The sequence below is a fragment of the Bombina bombina genome, chromosome 2 (assembly GCF_027579735.1).
Source record: "Bombina bombina isolate aBomBom1 chromosome 2, aBomBom1.pri, whole genome shotgun sequence".
In the NCBI taxonomy this organism is placed as follows: Eukaryota; Metazoa; Chordata; class Amphibia; order Anura; family Bombinatoridae; genus Bombina; species Bombina bombina.
This window is the reverse complement of record NC_069500.1, coordinates 1,222,014,907-1,222,036,783: the sequence shown is the minus strand read 5'-3', so window position 1 is coordinate 1,222,036,783 and position 21,877 is coordinate 1,222,014,907. Positions and strand designations below refer to the sequence as shown.

Here is a 21,877-nt window from a genome sequence, read left to right as displayed (position 1 = left end):
AATGCCAAAAACGTGCCTTAGTAGAACATGAAGGAGCGCCAGTCTATAACGAAAGGCGCAACATACCTCCGCCGGTACAAAAGATAACACCGGCCCCGAAGGTTGACCCCCTGAGGCCTCAGGGGCAGTCACTCACCAGGAGGGCTGAACTGGACCAAGCGATCCCACGCCTGACGAGCAGCGGTTAAGGGAACACGGACAATATCATAAGCACACTCCCAGGAGGTGCAGATGCGCCAGCGCCAAATATATGGCCATGTGGAATCGTGTTGTAACCTCCGGTGGGAACAGGCCACACTCCCTAGAAGGATAAGTAGCATTTGGGTTACCTGCATGCGTAGTAAGAGTTGGTGGTAGGGAACTCGTCTCATGAGAAATAGAATCCCCAGAGGCGGAAGGCTCAGTGGGCACCTGATTCCCCAATCCCGAGGAACAGAGCACTCTAAAACTGCATTTGGAACATAACTGATGAACATGTATCACCCGGGCCAATTCATATTCTTTGCAAGAAGTAGAGTCTGAATCAGAGACATCCGTCTCCAAGAAATCAGAATCCTCCATAACTGGGACACTGAATAAAAAATGGACCAATAAGAAAAATATAAACGACACCTTACACCTCCAATGGCTGGGGCACTCACCACCTCCAGAGAACCAGACACCAGCGGACCAGGATTTCTCAGTTGCCACGCGGTCAGGAAAGCAGAAATGGAATCACAAGGTAAAGCGTGCAGTCCATGCAAAAGCGTGCCCGACCGTAAAGGCAGCGTCACTAGACATAGGCCTTTATGTTCCAAAATAGCCATGAGCCGAAGCAACACTAGTACAGTAGCAGACAGAATCACATAACAAACATGATTATAAACCCCCTGTTCAATAACCCCCCTCAGGAGATATTAACCCTTGATTCCTAGATACAAAAAGGAGCCTCACTGAGACCCTATCTTAAAGTTATCCCCGAAAAGGTTGTAGCCCCTCTCGGATACACAGTTGTAAATACAATACATCCATAATGAAAGTAAAATGAAACAATCTTACCAGAATCTACGCCTTGGAACAGGAACACGGCCCTTCAAGTGTGACAGATAGTATTGTCGCTTCTGCCATGGACTTGAGAGAAAAAGCAGGCAGCAAAACTCGTCAACGCTGATTGCTTGTGGAGCTGTTAATATGAGTCAGGATGGTTTCGCAGAAAGACTCTCCCTGCATCTCCGAACTCTAACTTTCACCCATGCTTTCACTGAGAGGCTGACAGGACTACTTAAAACTCCAGTCCCATGTCGAAGAGTACTACCCTCCATAAGAGACTATTGAAAACTTCTGACACTTCTCTGACAACCTCCTGGGACGAAAGGCAAAGAATGACTGGGGGATGAGGGAAGTGGGGGAGGTATTTAAGCCTTTGGCTGGGGTGTCTTTGCCTCCTCCTGGTGGCCAGGTTCTGAATTCCCAAAAGTAATGAATGCAGCTCTGGACTTTTTCCATTTATGAAGAAAATTAACCTTTTAATTATGTTAATACTCTTTTAGGTAATAACACATATGTAAAAAAAAAAAAAAGTCAGAAACTAAATATGAAAAAGCTAAATATCTAACACTCACTGGCTAACCAGAAGTTGGAATTAGAGCAAAATAGACTTAACTAGTTTATTCATATTCATGTCTAACAGTAGAAATTCTGTAAAGGAACAGAAATTATATTTTTTTTTCTGCAGTCCACTAACATATTAATGTCAGCAGAATCTGTACTACATTCGCTTGCACTGTCAATGCGTTAACAAAATTTCCATTGTTTGGCTTTAGCAAAAATGGTAACAAACCTCAAATTAAGTATAGATAGGTCATGTGGAAATTTAAGATTTGTGAAGCCATGTGCACCTTTAATTTTTAGGACTGGAAAATCCACAAATTTCAAATTTAAATGACAGAAAAAGGGGGCATAGTAAATTAAGTATATTGCAAAATAGTTTCATTATGCATAATTAAGCATTTTATATAACAATCTTAATGGGACAGTAAACACCTAGACGTTTCTATAAAAAGGTTATGCACAATGAACCAACTTTGCAATATACTTTCATTATTTAATATGCCCTCTTTTCCCATCTGAAAACTGTGGATTTTCTAATTTAGAATGCACCCTACTGATGTATCAAGGCTAACCCTACTACATATCTTCCCCTAATTAGTTTTAACTGATAACTTGCAAGACAATGCATTTTATACTGACCATGGCTAGACTTATTGACTGAAGCCTCACGCCCAGATTAGTTTCTACAAAACAAGGCAAATGTTTTGTTGAGTTTGCAATTGAAATACAAATGCAGTAAAAGGATGTTAATTTGTTTTAAAGATGTTTAGGCTTAGCTGGTCTGTGTTCACTCTCCCTTTAATTTATTTACCTATTTATTCCCATCTTCTCTTCTCAAAGACACGTCCAAAAAGGAATTCAGTTAAAGGACCAGTCAACACAGTAGATTTGCATAATCAACAAATGCAAGATAATGAGACAATGAAATAGCACTTTGTCTGAACTTCAAATGAGTAGTAAAAAAATTTTCTGACAATTTTAAAAGTTATGTCTTTTTCCACTCCCCCTGTACCATGTGACAGCCATCAGCCAATCACAAATGCATACACGTACCATGTGACAGCCATCAGCCATTCACAAATGCATACACGTACCATGTGACAGCCATCAGCTATTCACAAATGCATACACACTTATTCTTGCACATGCTCAGTGGGAGCTGGTGACTCAAAAAGTTTAAATATAAAAAGACTGTGCACATTTAGTTAATGGAAGTAATTTGGAAAGTTGTTTAAAATGGCGTGCTCTATCTGAATAATGAAAATTTAATTTTGATTGAGCGTCCCTTTAAGAAATGTTTTTGGAAGTAAATTCCAACTATCATCTTATTTTGCATAATTTCTCCTGAAATTAAGAAAATTATTTTGTATATGTAAAGGTTCCTTTCATATCGATATTTAAGTTTGCTGAGCCAAGCTATTTTAGCAGCTATTAAAATGTACCTAGGCTCACCAAATATCAGATGCCATGGCACCTATAAAATAGCATCCAGTAAATTATCTTTTTATAATTATACATTTGAGCTCTACACAGGTGCATATGTTGCAGCAGCTCCCATTTTTTGACAAATAATTTCTGCATGGCTGCCCTTCTCCATTTGCTATCCATGCTGAGAACTCTAGTCCTCCTTTTATTCCTCCTCACACAGTGCAGCTATAATTAAAAGGGATATGAAACCCAATTTTAGTCTTTCATGCTTCAGATAGAAAATACAAGTTTCCAATTTACTTCCATTATCTAATTTGCTTCCTTCTCTTGGTATCCTTTGAAAAACATACCTAGGTTGGCTCTGGACTGGAGCAGCAATGTACTACTAGGAGCTTCCAACAACAAGGATACCAAGAGAATGAAGCAAATTCCATCATAGAAGTAAATTAAAATGTTGCTTAAAATTGTATGTATCAGAATCATGAAAGATAAAAATTGGATTTCAAATTTGGTATTCTCAGTAACTGGAAATGCTGAAAATATTGTTAAATTGATTAAATATTTTTGAAGTTATTAAGTGTAAAAATTTATTTTATTTTATAGTATGTGTTGTATTATGGTATGCAGCCGTGGCTGCTGAGATATACATGTTTATAGACATTTATTCTGATATATATCAAGCATTTGCCTCGGAGGCAAAAACTGAAAAAAAAAATATTAATGAAGACAAAGTTGCAGCATTTACTTTAGTCAGGTTACACTCCCACTACTCAAACTGCTGAATTTAGAGTGTTTAATGCCTATTATATAGAGAGGGGTAGAACAGTGATAGCATTGAGAGGGGTGTAACAGAGCCCTGCCCCTAACTCTCTGTAAGGAAAGACTGAGGTAACTAGCCAGCAACCTATTCTGTAACAGAGATTGTTTGCAAAAACAATATATTTACCAGAAAGTATCATACAGATAAATATTCCAAAATCTGGAATTCCAAACTTTTTAATTAATAGTTAAAAAAAATATATATCAAAAATACATTTTCTGATGGTGCTATGTATACAAAAGTATTATAAATTATATAAAACTACCTTTAGGTTGCATGTATTAGATATATTTTGACTTGTAATTATTGTCTAAATGACATAAGATATTGTTGTATACACTTGGGGGGATATTTATCAAGACGTCAACCGCAAATACGCTGGAATTCCGCAGCGTAATTGTGGCGAGCTTGATTCAACCTTGTTATCAAAGCCTACAGTCCGGCAAAAGTTGAAATCTGTGACGTAACATACGATCCACCGGTCTCAATCCCGCACAGATCGATGCTTACGTCATTACAGATGTTCCGAATACACATTTGGCACTATTTGACACTTTTTCAAAGCTTTACCGGCCCGGAGGTGGCGGATGCCATAGGAATCAATGGGAGTCTGAAAGCAGTGAAAGCTTTATGTTCGATGCTGCCAGATATCCCTTTGATTTCTATGCTAGAATAAAAAGGAAATTTATGCTTACCTGATAAATTTATTTCTTTTTCGATACGATGAGTCCACAGATTTCATCCTTACTTGTGGTCAGCAGGAGGAAGCAAAGTGCACCACAGCAGAGCTGTATAAATAGCTCCTCCCTTCCCTCCCAACCCAGTCATTCTACCGAGTTAGGAAGAGAAAGGAAAAGCCAAGGTGCAGAGGTGTCTGAAGTTTAACAAAAATTTAATAACCTTTCTCATAGAACAGGGTGGGCCGTGGACTCATCGTATCGAAAAAGAAATAAATTCATCAGGTAAGCATAAATTTTCTTTTTCAAGATACGATGAGTCCACGGATTTCATCCTTACTTGTGGGACAAGACAGGGAACCTAAACGGAAGGCACCACTGCTTGAAGAACCTTTCTCCCAAAAACAGCCTCAGCCGAGACAAAAGCATCAAATTGTTTAAAAATTTGGAAAAAGTTCAACAGAAGCATCATTCTTGAATGCCCATGAGAAAACCCACAGCCCCAGTGAAATGAGCCGTAAATCATTCAGGAGGCTGCTGTCCAGCAGACTCACATGCAAAACGGAAGAAATTCTTCAGTCAAAAAGAAAGAGAGGTAGCCGTAGCTTTCTGACCCCCACGTTGCTTCCTGAAAAAACAAAAAACAAAGAAGAAGAGAGACGTAAACCCTCAGTCGCTTGTAAGTAAAACTGTCAAGCAGGGACTACGTCTAAATTAAATAACAGATGTTCCGTCTTAGAAGAAGGATTAGGACACAAGGAAGGAACAACAATCTCCTGACAAAAATTCTTGTTTGAAACAACCTGAGTAAGAAAACCAGGTGTAGTATGTAACACTACCTTATCCGTATGGGAAATAAGATAAGGAGAATCATATTGCAATACCGAAAACTCAGATACTCTTTGAATCAGAAGAAATAGCAACCAGAAATAAAACTTTCCAAGAAAATAACTTACTATCTATGGAAAGCATAGGTTCAAAAGGAACCCTTAGAGGAACTCTAAGAACTAAATTTAAACTCCAAGGAGGAGCAATTGGTGGAAACACAGTCCTGACTCTAATCAGAGCCTGACAAAAAGATTGTACATCTGGGACATCTGCCAGACGCTGATGTAACAAAGTAGAGAAAGAAGAGACCTGACCCCTTTAGGGAACCCGCTGAAAAACCCAGCTCCGAGACTTCTCGGAGAAAATACAAAATCCTGGGAATCCCAGCTCTACTCCATGAGTAACTCTTGGATTCACACCAATAAAGACATTGATGCCCAATCTTATGGAAAATCTTCCTATTTACAGGCTTACCTGCCTGAATTAAGGTATCCTAAGACCGAATCAAAGAAAACTCCGTAGGATAGGACCAAGCGTCCAATCTCCAAGCAATCAGCTTTATAAAAAACTAGACTTGGGCGGAAAAAGGGACCCTGAATAAGAGGTCCTTCTGCAACAGAAATGCCCAAGGTTGCAGAGATGACATGCTCACCAGACCGTTATACCAAATCCTGCAAAGCCACTTAGAAGCGAGGAGGATCACTAAAGCCTACCCGTAGTTGATTTGCCCATTAAAGAAGCGCAAACTGGGGAATAGATTTTCTAGGACAAAAGACCAAAGAACTGCCCAGGCAGTTATCATCTCGGACTGGGTGCCCTGAACCTGGACCCGAAACCCAAAAGCCAGGCAGCCTGACAAGACGTCACGAGAGTGAACTCCGGCTGACCCCATTTAACAATTAGGTTGGAGAAAACTCCCAGATGGAGTCCCCACTCTCCCAAATAAAAAAAAATAAAAAGTCTGTCTACTCAGAAAATCCCAAGCGTCCACCCCTGGGACATGGATTGCCGACATATAGCAAGAATGAAACTGGTTCGAAGCCAACAGAGGCCAGAGCAGAAGAGCCGAGAAGCTCGCTCTCAGCTGCAGGAAGTCTAGAAAAAGAACAGACTCCGCTTGAGTCCACACTCTGCTAAACCATGTTCCCTGGAATAGGTGACCCAGAGACAACCACCATAGAAAAAAAGAGTTATATGAGGAGACAAGTTTGCATAGTCTCTGTTCCAATGCCTGAGGAAGCATAACTATATAAGCCTGAGGCGGAACGAACAAACAAAATTTCAAGTGACACAAGGCACAGTTCAGTCCATCAGCCTAAGAAGGATGAAAGTTGAATGGACCTCACCGGGGATGGAACCAGCAACCCTAAAGTTGTTACAGAACTTGCTCACAGTACCGTAGTATGCTAAGCCATCTGTCCGGCTAATGTCCATTGCTGTCACCAGCAGTCCGAATACCTCTATATACAGGGCCACTAAAGGCCGAAAAGAGGACTGAAGGACTAAACCAGAATAGATAGACCCAGAATGCCTGACCGCAGTTAGAAAAATCCTAATTGATATGGAATGCATCATGAATTCCAAGAAAGCTACCCTTGTGCTTGGAACTAAGGAACATTTTTCCAAAGACACCTACCCCCCCGTGAGCTCACAGGAAGTATAACACCATGTCTGTGTAAATCTTGCTTACTGTAAAGATGACACCTGGACTAGGATATTAGACAGATAGGGCGCCATTGTAGTGCCCCATAACCGAAACACCGCCAACAGCGATCCCAGAGCCTCCGGAAGAACACGGCACTGTGAAAGGAAAAGTTTGTCCAGAAAGGCAAACCCTAAAACTTGAGACGATTCTCGTGAATGACCCATGAAGGCACTCAACCTTCAATCCACCCTTGACATAAATTGTCAAGGAAGAAATGGAACAATTTAATAGTTTCCATTGTGAAGGACAGAACCCTTCTTAAAAGATGGTCTGAAAAAATCCCTGTTATCGGAAACCACCAACCGACCAGTAACTCCAGATCCTGTACCAGTATTAGAACTGGAACAATCCCAGATCTGAGAGGACTTCTACGCAGTGTAAGGGCGTCTCATCCTTTGTCTAATCCTCAAACAATCTTAAAATCAGAAACAGCCTCTGAGAGGAAATCATTTGAGCTTGAAACCACACGAGAAGATAGTAAGTCAGCCCCCTACAAGATCAACCCCGGACCGGGCCTGGTCCCCATGCTGTCAGTGATTCAACAGCAGGTTAAGTGTGCACCAAAATTTTGGTCTTAGAACATATTCCATAAAACAAGGCTCTAACCATAAGGCTCCAAGAGCCCTAACAGAATCACTTATGCTCCCAGTGTGGTTACTGGAAAAGAAGAAATTGAAAGGATTTAGTCAATTGAAAGTTTTATCTCGTCCTGGATTGTATCCAGGGAAAATACGGACTAATAGCCTTATGCACACAACAAACCAATATGCTGTCACACTAGTGACGGTAGCAAAGTACACAGATGGTTGCCATAGTAAACCCTGGTGTGTGTCCCATTACTAAATGTTAGCCCTAGGACCATCCTCTAAGGGTATAAAAGTTCTCGTAGTGATAGTATAAACTACTCCTTCCCCCCTAAGGAATGTTGTCCAGCCTCCCAGCTGATATGGCTATGGGAAACAGTCTTTGAAGAAAACGCAGCGCACTGCATGAGGCCCAGAAAATTTTGACAGAAAAAGATGGGAAAAATTTTTGGTCATGGGTAACAGACTTCCAGACAGCAATTGCCGTAGAGGGAGTCGGTTCAAAAAATAAACTTGAGAAATCTTTCCATAGGAAACGATACAGATCCTTGAATCTGAAAAGTAACTCTATTCTTGTGCGTGTTTGTGTCATCTTCAGTCACAAGAGATGAACAAAAGGAACAGCTGAAAGTCATTTATTATAATGTACACAGAACAATAAATTTGATAGTATCTATGTATGTATAAGGTACTTGTAAAGTGCGGCTAATCAACCGTAAGGGTCTCAAGGCGCTGCTCATGTCTATCAACCTTGAAAAGATGAGAGGTTGAGCGGACCTCACCAGGGATCAAATTTGCAACTCCGAGGTTGCTACAGAGGTCAGTCATAGAGCCTTAGCATGTTGTCCTACCTGTCCGGCCATGTCACCTGAATACTTAAAGTAACTCATATTTGTAAGAGTTTTACCATCCTACAATACAAGGGATGAATTAACAAATAAACAGCCGTAATTTGTGTAATAAAATTTTCACAGAAAAAGGTGTTACTGTCTCTTTAAATTTTTAAGAGAACGTCTTATTTCCGTTGTGCAGAAACAATCCAATAAGACTATTTATATTGCTGTAAGTATACATCGATATGAACACTAAAGAAATGGTCTTGTAAGGAACCGCAGAGCACCGCCTGTGGGACACACAGTTATTTTGGACACTATAGGAAAAAATTGTGGCATGGGTTGACCGGTGTCACCCGACTCCTAATAGCCATCGCTTTAGAAGGAGTATTACAACAAAAATAAACATTATTGTCTCTTTAAATATTAAAGTAACTTCACATTTTATGTGCTCCTGTTCTGTTCCAAATCATAGAGAATGAATTGAACAAAACAACAGGAATTATAGTTAGAAATAACAAATAACAGGAACGTTACTGGCCCTTTAAATGTTAAAAGCCACCTTATTTTTGTGAGTGTTTGCCACATTAAAGATCTATAATACAACAAGTAGTAATGCCTTTATTGTCACATATGTCCAAATTACAACTTATCAGATACTGCAATTTCCATTACACTTTAAAATTGCTCCAATCTGACCCCGTGTAACACAGTGCTAACAGCACCTTCTGATCTATAACCATCACTAAGCGTATGAAAAACTCTATGCTCCGATCATAATGGAAGCATAGAGTGTAACAGTGACGTAGCTCCGCCCCTTGTGGGCATAACGGACTCCATCTCCCAGCACTCCAAACATACACTGCCCAGAGATAAACCCAAACAGCCTAAAACGGCGCCAAAGAAACTCCGCCCCTCGTGGGCATGACAGGACTCCAACTTATGGCACCTTGATTGACTGTGCCAAGAGCCAACAATAGAGCCCAAAAAAAGGTGCAAACCTGACTCCGCCCACCGTGGGCGTCACAAAGCTCAAGCTCCCGGTTGCCATTAGGATCCTATAGATCAGGCACCGGGAGATATACTAACAGTTTAAACAAGCAAAATGGAGTTAAGTCTGCTACCGGATGTCATGCAGCACAATTGCTGTCCATTACACAAAAATAAAAGTTAGTCCTCTCTCGGTCTGCATATGTAATGTCCAGACCACCGAGAGCAACAGAACATTGTTTTACCAGCCATACTGTCTCAGTCAAGTGTAAATCCAAACTGAACGGCAGGGATGTCGCTAGTTACTCTCTTGCTGGGCTCTGCTGGGAACGAACCTCCTATCACATAAAGATGTCCTATCTTGAATGAGTTGCCCAGCAAAACAGTGCTTACTTTCATCTGAGAGAGTGTACCCCAGAAACAATAAAGTTAGCACTTACCTCGAAAGCTGTGCGACAGCATGGCAGTCCAGCAGGTTTTCAAAGGTCCTCTCCCTCTCATAGCCCTGTGGATTAAAAGCAGCCTGAGTGCTTTAGGCTATCTGTATTAGGGCAGCAACATGTATAGGAGGTGCAATGAGAATTTATGTCCCACCAGTTCCTATTGCTTTAAAGCCACCAAATGCTCTACTGTAGAGGCTGAAAAGGTCTAGGCTACACCCAAGAACAAAGTAGCACTCACTGGCACTACTTTAAAAATAATAAACTCTTGACTGAAGAATCTTTACTAACACCTCACTTTGCCATCTCCTATCTTACTAACACAGGCAAAGAGAATGACTGGGTTGGGAGGGAAGGGAGGAGCAATTTATACAGCTCTGCTGTGGTGCTCTTTGCCTCCTCCTGCTGACCAGGAGGCGTAATCCCACAAGTAAGGATGAAATCCGTGGACTCATCGTATCTTGAAAAAGAAAGTTACATTTACACCTAACACCCTAACATAAGCCCCGAGTCTAAACACCCCTAATCTGCCCCCGACATCGCCGCCACCTACATAATGTTATTAACCCCTATCCCGCCGCTCCCCGACCCCAACGCAACTAAATAAATGTATTAACCCCTATCCCGCCACTCCCGGACCTCACCGCAACTAAATAAAAATATTAACCCCTACACCCCTGGCCTCCCACATCACTACCACTACCTAAACCCATAAACCCCTAAACCGCCAGCCGCCCACATCGCCATAAACTAAATTAAGCTATTAACTCCTAAACCTAACAACCAGCTAACTTTACATTAAAATTACAACATCCCTATCTTATAATAAATTAAAACTTACCTGTAGAATTAAACTATATTAAACTATTAATTAACCTACCCTAACTATTATACTACAATTACAATAAACTACCAATTAAATTAACTATATTACATATTAAAAAACCCTAATCCTACTCAAATTATTTAAATCTACAATAAGAAATTACTAAAAAAAAAACAACTAAGTTACAAAAAAACCCACTACGTTACAAAAAACAAAACACAGTATCAAAAATAAAAAAGAATTACACCTAATCTAATAGCCCTATTAAAATAAAAAAGCCCCCCCCAAAATAAAAAAAAAACCTAGCCTACAATAAACTAGCAATGGCCCTTAAAAGGGCCTTTTGCGGGGCATTGCCCCAAAGAAACTTAGCTCTTTTACCTGTAAAGAAAAATACAAACACCCCCCAACAGTAAAACCCACCACCCACACAATCAACCCCCCCAAATAAAAACCCTAACTAAAAAACCTAAGCTCCCCATTGTCCTGAAAAGGGCATTTGTATAGGCATTGCTCTTAAAAGGGCATTTAGCTCTTTTACTGCCCAGACCCTACTCTAAAAATAAAACCCACCCAAAAAAACCCTTAAATAAACCTAACACTAACCCCCGACAATCCACTTACAGTACTTGAAGTTCCGCTTGAAGGATCCATCCAGCCGGCAAGAAGTCTTCATCCGGATGGCCTCTTCCATCTTCATCCAGCCAGTGAAGTCTTCATCCATCCGGCGTGGAGCGGGTCCATCCTGAAAACATCCGGCGCGGAACGGGTCCATCTTGAAGACATCCGACGAGGAGCTCCTCTTCAATATGGTCTCCGCCGTAAACTGGATCTTGAATGCAAGTGACGCTATCCAAGATGGCGTCCCTTGCATTCCAATTGGCTGAAAGGTTCCAATCAGCCAATAGGATTAGAGTCGCTAAAATCCTTTTGGCTGTTCCAATCAGCCAATAGGATTTGAGCAACTCTCATCCTATTGGATGTTCCAATCAGCCGATAAGATTGAGCTCTCATCCTATTGGCTGATTGGAACAACCAATAGGATGAGAGCTATTACAATGGGGAGCTTAGGTTTTTTAGATATGGTTTTTATTTAGGGGGTTGGTTGTGTGGGTGGTGGGTTTTACTGTTGGGGGGTGTTTGTATTTTTCTTTACAGGTAAAAGAGCTGATTTATTTCAGGCAATGCCCCGCAAAAGGCCCTTTTAAGGGACATTGGTAGTTTATTGTAGGCTAGGGTTTTTTATTTTATTTTGGGGGCTTTTTTATTTTTATAGGGCTATTAGATTAGGTGTAATTCTTTTTTATTCTTGATACCGTGGATTTTTTTTTGTAATTTAGTAATTTCTTATTGTAGATTTAAATAATTTGCGTAGGGTTAGGGTTTTTTATTTTATTTTGGGGGCTTTTTTATTTTTATAGGGCTATTAGATTAGGTGTAATTCTTTTTTATTCTTGATACCGTGGATTTTTTTTGTAATTTAGTAATTTCTTATTGTAGATTTAAATAATTTGCGTAGGGTTAGGGTTTTTTAATATGCAATATAGTTAATTTAATTGATATTTTAATGTAATTGTAGTATAATAGTTAGGGTAGGTTAATAGTTTAATATAGGTTAATTTAATTCTACAGGTAAGTTTTAATTTATTATAAGATAGGGATGTTGTAATTTTAATGTAAAGTTAGCGGGTTGTTAGGTTTAGGGGTTAATAGCTTAATTTAGTTTATGGCGATGTGGGGGCTGGCGGTTTAGGGGTTAATAGGTTTAGTTAGTGGTAATGATGTGGGAGGCTAGGGGTTTAGGGGTTAATACTTTTATTTAGTTGCGGCGGGGTCCGGGAGCGGAGGGATAGGGGTTAATACTTTTATTTAGTTGCGGCTGGGTCCAGCAGCGGCGGGATAGGGGTTTAATATTTTAGTATAGTGGCAGCGTTTAGTAACAGGGTATAAATAAAGTTGGTAAAAAGTCGAATAGCAGCGAGATCGGTGACTGTTATTTAACAACAGTCTGCTGCTCATTGCCCCGTGCTTGGTGCGCAGCTTTTTTATAAATTTGGAGATCCTATTCAGGTCCGCAGCCGCGATGTTAGCCGATGTTAGGCGAGCGTATTGGTGCCGTCAAATGCAACAAAGTTGACGGCTTGATAGATAGGCCCCTTGGTCCCATCCCTTCTCCAAACTGTCCCATTTTAAAGATACAAATATTCCAAAACCTAAACATTTTCCAGTGCCAAGCAGTTTGGATAAAGGGTTTTCTACCTGTATTCTGTTTCTTGTGATTATAACAAAATCCTGAAGATCATAATATATCTTTTTATGAAAGTTTTTCCTGACAGAATAAAGATTGTTCCTACATCAAACAATCTCTTCACAAGTGAGCATTTGGTTTAACAAAGAACTTTATTATTTTTTATAAATCAATAAAGTTTAATTTTGACTTCCATGTTTCTTTAAAGGGACATGAAAACCAATTTTTTTTCTTTCATGATTCAGATAGAGAATACAATTTTAAACAACATTTTAATTTACCTCTTTTATCTAGTTTGCTTCATTCTTTAGATAACCTTTTTTTGAAGAAATAGCAATGCACATGGGTGAGCCAATCACAAGAGGCATCTATGTGCAGCCACCAATCAGCCACTTCTGAGCCTATTTAGATATGTTTTTCAACAGTAGAAGTAAATTGGAAAGTTGTTTAAAAATTGCATGCTCTTTCTAAATCATGAAAGAAAAAATGTGCGTTTCATGTCCCTTTAAGACTTGCAGTGCAACAAAGATGGATATTTCAGCCACATTGATTGCTGCAGTCAAAAGGTTACAGTAACCCTTGCAATAGGCATTTACAGTTTACCAAATAAGCTTTCACCCCGTCAATCACATTCAAATATAAATATATGTGTTGCACCAAACATAAACTGCTGGTTTAACATATGAAGTGATCTATCCCAACTGTTCCATATAACCCAAACAAACTTTTTTGTGCAGCCAAATATTAAGTAATACAAATTTAAACATTCAATTTAGTGACCTTTTTCATATATATATGGCAGTGTTTATTGAACTTGACAGAATATTTCCATATGCGATATGTTGATCAGAAGTTGTGACACACTTTTACACTTTATTTATCATCCCTCTCCTCAGAGCAGATTTCACACAGTCAATTAATAATCAAGGAAAATGTATATTATTTTGTATGTGGATGTCTGAATAGCCGATTAGCTTTAAAATGGTTTTGTAGTTTCAAGGGCCAGACTGAGAAACAAGACTTCTAAACTTACACAACTCCCACATATAGATATGGCAATGTTTCAAAGCTTTAATGTTTAAATGTCTAATTAAAGGATGAAATACAATGAGACATCCCAAGCCTCATGAATTAATTATAGTTGTAAAGATAATCAGAAAATCAGCATCATGTTTTAACAAGCAAAATCTGATTATTCTGAAAAAAATAAAGTCAACTGTAGTGCAAATTCTTGCAGATTCAACTGTGTATGTATATTTTGGCAACAGCACAAAATGTAGAGGCTTTTGTTTGATTTGTGTAGCAAGACTCCCACAGATAAGAGACTAGCAACAGGAAAACGGTCAGTCTATTAGAGTGACAAGTCAGAAGAATGAAGTGACCTATATGTACTGCTATACAGCATCTTAAAAGAACATTACAGTTATTTTTCTTTGCTACAATTAAAACATATTTTGAAATGTTTTAGTTTTTTTTAAATCTATATGTTTTTTTGTTTCTAAGGGCTGTCCCATACAATAAGAGCTGTGGCAGTTGCCCACATAAGTCAAAGGGCAATGTATACACAAGTATAAACTGTGCACAAACATGCACTTCCAGTTAGTATTTTATTAAACGTTTTAACAGGTTTCATTGCTGCTCATTAAATTGAACGACAAAATAAAATATAACATAACAACTTTAAATGCTGTTCCAAGACAATGCTACTTAACCCCTTGAGTGCTAATGACGGCTCTGAGCCGTCACAGAGTTTCCCACTCTGGTGCTAATGACGGCTCAGAGCCGTCACTAGCACTCTCCCAACTTGAGGGAGATCTGGGGGCTCCCACCCGCTCCTACCCCGGCGATCGGTGCTGCATAATGAAAGGCATCGCCAGGGCTTCCGTTTTGCGTGATGACATCACCGCGCAACTTTATTTAACATTAACAATGTTAAATATAGGAGCAGGGGCATGCTGCTTAGAAGCCTGTATCTCAGGCATCTAAGCAGCTACAGACCCCCAACACCCACCGTTGGAAAGGTAATCGCCTAATCTTTCCAACGGTGTAAGTCTTGGGGATCTGAAATAAATAAAAAAAAAGTAAAAAAAAAAAATATTTTTAAAAATATTAAATAAAAAACCCTTAAGAAAACCTTAGCACCCAGGTGGGAAAGTGCTTAGCACTCAAAGGGTTAAAGGGACAGATTACTCCAGAATTTGTATTGTTTAAAAAGATAGCCTTTATTACACTTTCCTCAGTTTTGCATAACTAACACAGTTATATTAATATACTTTTTACCTATGTGATTACCTTGTATCTAAGCCTCTGCAGACTGCCCCTAAAATTTGAATGTTGTTTAAAATTGCCTGCCCTATCTGAATCATGAAAGTTTAATTTTGACTTGATTGTCCCTTTAACTGTCTCACGCAGGGAGCACAGCTTAAAAGAACATTCTAGCGTAATAATAAAATACTTTTTCATAACAGCGTTTCATTTTTACTGCATGTAAATAAATGTTTTAAAAACCTTTAGAAATACCATATTGGTAGACAAACATGCCTTGTTTTGCAGGCCCAGAACACACCTTTTAAATGTTGAATAAGAAACAAATATATAGGAAGGATGAGATATTTTAATAAATAAAATTGCATTTTTTTTTTATATTTACTCTAACCATAAGGAAAAAGATTAGTCAAGACTACAGTCTGAAAGGCAGTAATGAAATCTGGGAAAGAGACAGAACTAAGAGCAAGTATGTGCCTCTTTCAAAAACGTAAGTTCCTAATCTTTCTGAGCTATGATGCTTACAGTAGTTTGTATGTTTTTTGTGCAGATCATCCACACTTGGAATACGGTAAATTGACTAGACTTGACTGCTGGCCACACGTCATCAAAAATCAGATCAGTTTGCTTATATGGATTCTAAAAATTAGGTTATTAAAGCCAGAAAGTGCTTAAAGAGACATCAAATTAAATTTCCCATAAGGGCTGTCAGAGTATATAAATATTATGATGAATATTACATGTGTGTACATATATATATATATATATATATATATATATATATATATATATATATATATATATATATATATATATATATATATATATTTTATACACTGTATATGTTAGATGAGACCTCAGGATTAATTGAACATGAGTTTGTTGAACACAGCTTCTAATACACGTCTATCAGGATTGACGATCAGTAGAGCCTTTTTGAAGCATGACCCCTGTAGTGTAAAACACACAAACATTTCTTTTCTAAAGGAAATAGCTCAGTGACCCTATTCATTTGACTATATATGCAGATTTTTATAACTTCAGAACATTTGGTGAGGTGAGAAAAGAATGTGTTCAAGGACCCCTTTGGAATTTGACACGTGTGATACAACAGTTCTATCTCACTGAATCTCTATTTGAAGAAGTACTGCAAAACCCCCTCATGGGGGAAGGTGACACAAATAAAATTAAATACATTTTGCAAGGGGAACAATGCCAGTTTTCCATGTATGTTTGGAATGATTCATGATATATATATATTAAAATTAAGCACATTGTATTAGGTGGATGATTGCTGCAGGGGATATTTATATAGGAAATAAATTCAGATATACATAGAAATGATATATATGTTTTGAAAACACAAAAGATCTTACTTAGCCTCTGTGTGTTTAAGAACATGAATAGATGTTTATGGACCTGAAGAGAAGTGATCATTAACATTTATTTTTATTTCAGATCTACATAAACAGGATTTATGTATTCAGGAAGAAATACACAGAAATATTACATACTACATCTGGGTGAATGCAGTATATCAGGAGTTTTAAATACTACTAATCTGGAGATATAAAAATAAGCTGTTATTTGCAAAGAAATGCCAGAATACTGATACAATTATAATGCATTTTAAGCTAATAATTAACAGTGTTAAATTATTTTAATATAATGTTAGATATATGTGATGTCTCATATCAAAACGATCAGGAAATTAATCTGATGCCGCTTCACCTATAATTGATATTGGGAGAGACTGGTGCAAGAAATTATGGCAATTATTATACATTTTAAAGAAAGATGTTTAATGTATAACTGTATTTCTTTGTCATGCTGCATTTATTTGTACTGTCTAATTATAATGCTGCCACCCGGTGTTGCCACGAGAGAACTACAGCCAGAAAGATTTTTGGCTGTTGGAAATGGAATATCCAGTTATCCAATAGAGGGACAATTTTTCATATTTCAAAATTAATCAAAAATATTGATTTTTCATATTTTCAAAGTTAATCAAAAATATTAATTTCTCATATTTTGGAATATTAATTTTTCATATTTCAAAATTAATAATATTTTTTTTTTTTTAAATATAAAAATTTTCCTTCTCTCTTTTTATTGGCAAAAATTGTATTAGCGTTTTAGTTTAACTAAGTACTAAACCAATATAATAATGTCCGTAGCCAGAAGTGAATCATTTAATTCTATACATAGCAATGAAATTGGTCCCATAACCATACCTATTACTAAAGGTCAGGTCCTTAAGAAAGATATCTTAAGTTACCTTAAAGGGAAGTTTAATATTGCGGGTGAATTAAATGATTTTATGGATACGCTTGAAACTAGGGCTAAAAATATTACCGTTAATAATAATATGTGGAATGAAGAGAATGAATTCTTCCAGGAATTATTAATGATTAATCAATGCAAAGATCCCAAAAAGCGAGAAGAACTAATACTAAAATCTTGGCCCCTTTTAATATGCATAATTGACGAAATGTCGTTTTGTGTCACAGACAAACGATTGCAAATAGAGGAGCTAGAAAATAGTATTCGTTCCTCGCGCAGACGCGAAGAGGGTTTAAAAATAGCCAAAAATAAAATGGATGAATTTGCCCAAAACCTAGCCACCTTAGATAAGCACAATATGGACTTAATTGCGCAGATACAAGATTTAAATAAACAGCTTGCGCAAAGCCAGAGAGAATTAAGCGATTTAAAAAGGTCATATCGCCATAATGAAAACCCCTATATTAGCAGTGAGAATAATACAGATAATGCTAACTCCTTTAGCGAACGCGTCAGGGACGAGGTACGAAAATATATAGAACAACATAGACAAATGACCCCTAACGGGTCAGAAGTAGATTTCCCAAATAGACAATCCCCTCAGGATGTAAATCCAGAGGACAGCTGTAGCGCAGCTGATGCAGGGGAAAGAAACTCTAACAGAGAATCCCAAAATAAGTCTGATAAAGTCTATGATTCCCATAAAATAATCACCTTCGTACAACGCGCAGTACCTATATTCTCCAATAAGGGAACAACATTTGTAATTGATCATTTACAGGCTTTTGAAAATGCGTTAGCTATAATGAATGTTACAAGTGAGAAATTGAAAATTGAATTTCTGCCTTGGGTATTTGACAGTAAGCATCACAAATTCTTTGCTTCACTAAAGGATATGAATATTCATTCCTGGAATGGGGTAAAACAACAATGCAGAAAAGAATTCGGGCAATATCGCACTAAAACTGCCGCGAAAATAGCGGTATATGGTTTAAAGTGTCGTGCGAATCAGAGTCCAGTCGAATTCCTTTCTGTATTGAAAAATGCGTACAGTATGGCTGAAGATAATCCCAGATTTGATGGCTCAGAATTTGTAAATTTATTTTTTGAAGCATTGCCTACACCCATCAAAATCAACTTAGCTAGAGATTTTGATGAGGACTGCTCATTGGAATGGCTGATCAAAGAGAGTACGAAGTTATACTCTATTCAGCAGTCCAGTGAGCAGGGGGTTAAAAAGGAGTCAAAACCCAAAATTGTGGCAGAAACTAGGGTGTCACCTAGCCCCCTCAATTTGGAGTCTAACAAGAGGACTTATGCAGAGGTGGCCAGTCAAAACAGGCCATCTCCACAGAGGTTTAATTCTGCCCCTCCCCCTACACAGGTTGAGGCGCAGGGAGACTATAACCAAAGTGGGGGACATAATCAGGTGAATAATTACTCACAAAGAGAATACTCACCAAATAATTGGTATCCGCGCAAGGGTAGATACAATAAACGGCGAAGATATTCTCAGGGTAACCAGACACCCCAGGTATATAATGCTCCCCAAAGTACTAATGCTGAACAAGCTGAACACCAGGGGCAACCACGCCAGAATAGAAATAGTGGCCCTGATTCTGAGGGAACCCAATGGTCCAGTAATCAGTACAATGGGGCACCAAGAGATAGGCCCAGGGGTAGAGGTAACTTGTACAATCAGGTAGATATGCTGTTTACCCAATTAAATCGGTTGAGCGAACAAATCGCTAATATGAGTCAAAAATCTACGGCTCAGCAACCGAACAATACTTTTTTAGGGGTACAGCCAGTGGTCAGCAGTGGACCACAGGCACAGTCATAAATACTGCAGTATCACCTGAAGGGGAGGGGAGAGATATACAAAATGTAGTAATAAATATCAATGATACTAATCATGTTATCTCCCCACAGACCGAAAACGGACAAATTAGCTGTGACAATGAGCGACATCAGCCGGGAAAAATTAACCAAACTTTTCCTCTGCAGTGTTCTCTTAACATTATTTCCACAGATGCAGTACACAAGAACCCAGCTGACCTTGTCATAGGGGAAACAGGTAGGTATGACATTTCCTCTGCATCGAATGACACAGCGGATCCAGGTAAAACGTGGCGAAGCCCACAGATGTACAAGAATGCAAATTTTATGTGTGAAATGATAGAAACTGCAGGAAGATATTATGTACTAGTTGAGCTGCAAGATTCAGTCTCCAACCCTATCAGGGGATTAATTGACACTGGGTCACAGGCAACTATCTTATCCCACAGGTACTACACACAGCTAAATGAGCTAACACCCCACAAACCCAAAATAAGAGAATTTGACGGTTCTCTAATAGGTGTCGGGGGTGACTCCCTAAAAGTCTACGGTACTGCCTGGTTAAAATTTAAATTGGGGAACAGGGTCATAAGACACCCTGTCATTATAGTGGATCTGCCAACTGATCGTTTAATTATTGGTAGTGATCTCCTGAAACGATTAAGCACCATAATTGATTGCATAAATAATGTAATTTGGTCGCAAGTTAAACGGCCTATCAATTATGAAAAATCTGGTATATCTCGCACCCGACACAGCTGTCACGTGGTGGAAGAGAAACCAGATGCTGTGGAGATTCATTTCAGGAATAACTCTACACCTGAAATCACTATTCTGCAAATAGATGATCAGACTCCTTTTAGTGGCTCTGATGGTAATACTTTTAAAATATCGCCTGGAAAGATAGCGAATATTTCCCTAGATAGCGATGTATTAACCATATCACTCCACAAGGGGGATCATAAAATCCCTAAGGGGGAAGGCCACACTCAATACCTCACAGGGATTGAGAGAGTTAAAGAGGATCTATTTATCCCTATACAAGTGCATGACCTTGGTAAAACCAAGTATGCTAAAATAAATTTAAAACAGGAAGCTAGCTATATAAGCGAAGGTTTATTAGCGCAAATAGCTGAACCTAAAGTGATTAAATATCTTTCTCCCCAAGACCACTGTGTCAACGGCCTGGATGACAGGTCTGAAAGCTATAACATCACAGCTAAGTGCTTATTATCTATCTCTATTGGTAATAAGTCAGTGAAGCACCTGTTTTTAGTTTTAAATACTCCCCATAATCAAATATACATTGGCAATGATATCTTACATAGATATGCCATACAAATAGATTTGATTAATTCTTGCCTCTGGAGCAGGTTAAAGGGGGACCCTGAAGTATTTCAGGATGAAAATGCAGCCCTAAAATCAAACCAGCAATTGCCATATGCTGTGAATATGCAGGTATCTAGCGATGTTATAATTCCTGCTGGGGCTGATAAATTTATTTTACCCTTACAGGTAAAGAGAGGTCAGAAATTAAAAACTTCTGAAACACTGATTTGCCTCTCCCATAGAATACAAAATCTGGGTGTCACAGTGACTTACACTCCTATGGTGAATATTGGAACTATTCCAATACATATTATTGTACATAACATGACCCCACAGGATATAACCTTATCCAAGGGAACTACCATAGGATATGCACTGGAATCAAGTTATTACACTTTTGGATTCCAGAATAATGTAATTGGGCTAATACCTGAAGGATACATAACTGAAGAACAATTAATAGAACAATCCTTTGCATCTATACCAGAGGGTCTATTTAATGTTCAGTCTATTTATCCCTTCAGCTCAGAGGAAGGCATCTGTAAAATTGAAGAAGCCTCTCTAGTGTTTGATCAGCCAATCAAACAGCAAGATTATCCCAATACCCAGAGTCATGGGAGCAATGTAAACTATAATCAAGGGGATCTCACCTCTAGACTGGAAGAAGCATATGAAATAGGACAGCCTGAAATCTTTCCAGGATTTCAGCAAATAGTCGAAGAGCAAATATCCTTAGCTAATGGCTGTTCCAGCGATGACGAACGCCAACAGCTGCGAGAACTCCTAATGGAATACAAGGATATTTTCGCTAAGGATTCTTATGACTGTGGTACTACAGAATTGCACATTGCAAGAATACAAACAGATCCTGATGCGCCACCTGTATTTGTCAAACAATACAGACTTCCCTTAGCCTCATATGATTCTCTTGCAGAGATCATAAGGAATTTGGAAGAAAGAGGTATTATCAGACAGGTGCACGGCTCTTATAATAACCCTATTCTAGGTGTCCTTAAACCCAATGGACAATGGCGTTTGTGTGCTGACTTAAGACAGCTAAACAAACGAGTATACATGTCTGGCTGGCCTGTACCATACATTGACCAGTGCCTAGCACAAATGCAGGGATCCAAAATATTCACTGCCATTGATTGTGCACAGGGATATTGGACCATAAAGGTACATGAAGAGG

At 38.6% G+C, this 21,877-nt stretch overlaps 1 protein-coding gene across 2 annotated transcripts in view; it reads right to left on the bottom strand.

Annotated features, from left to right (window-relative positions):
* SCFD2 (sec1 family domain containing 2) overlaps window positions 1–21,877 on the bottom strand; it is a 1,435,497-nt gene that overhangs the window by 1,359,101 nt on the left and 54,519 nt on the right. The window lies entirely within an intron of this gene.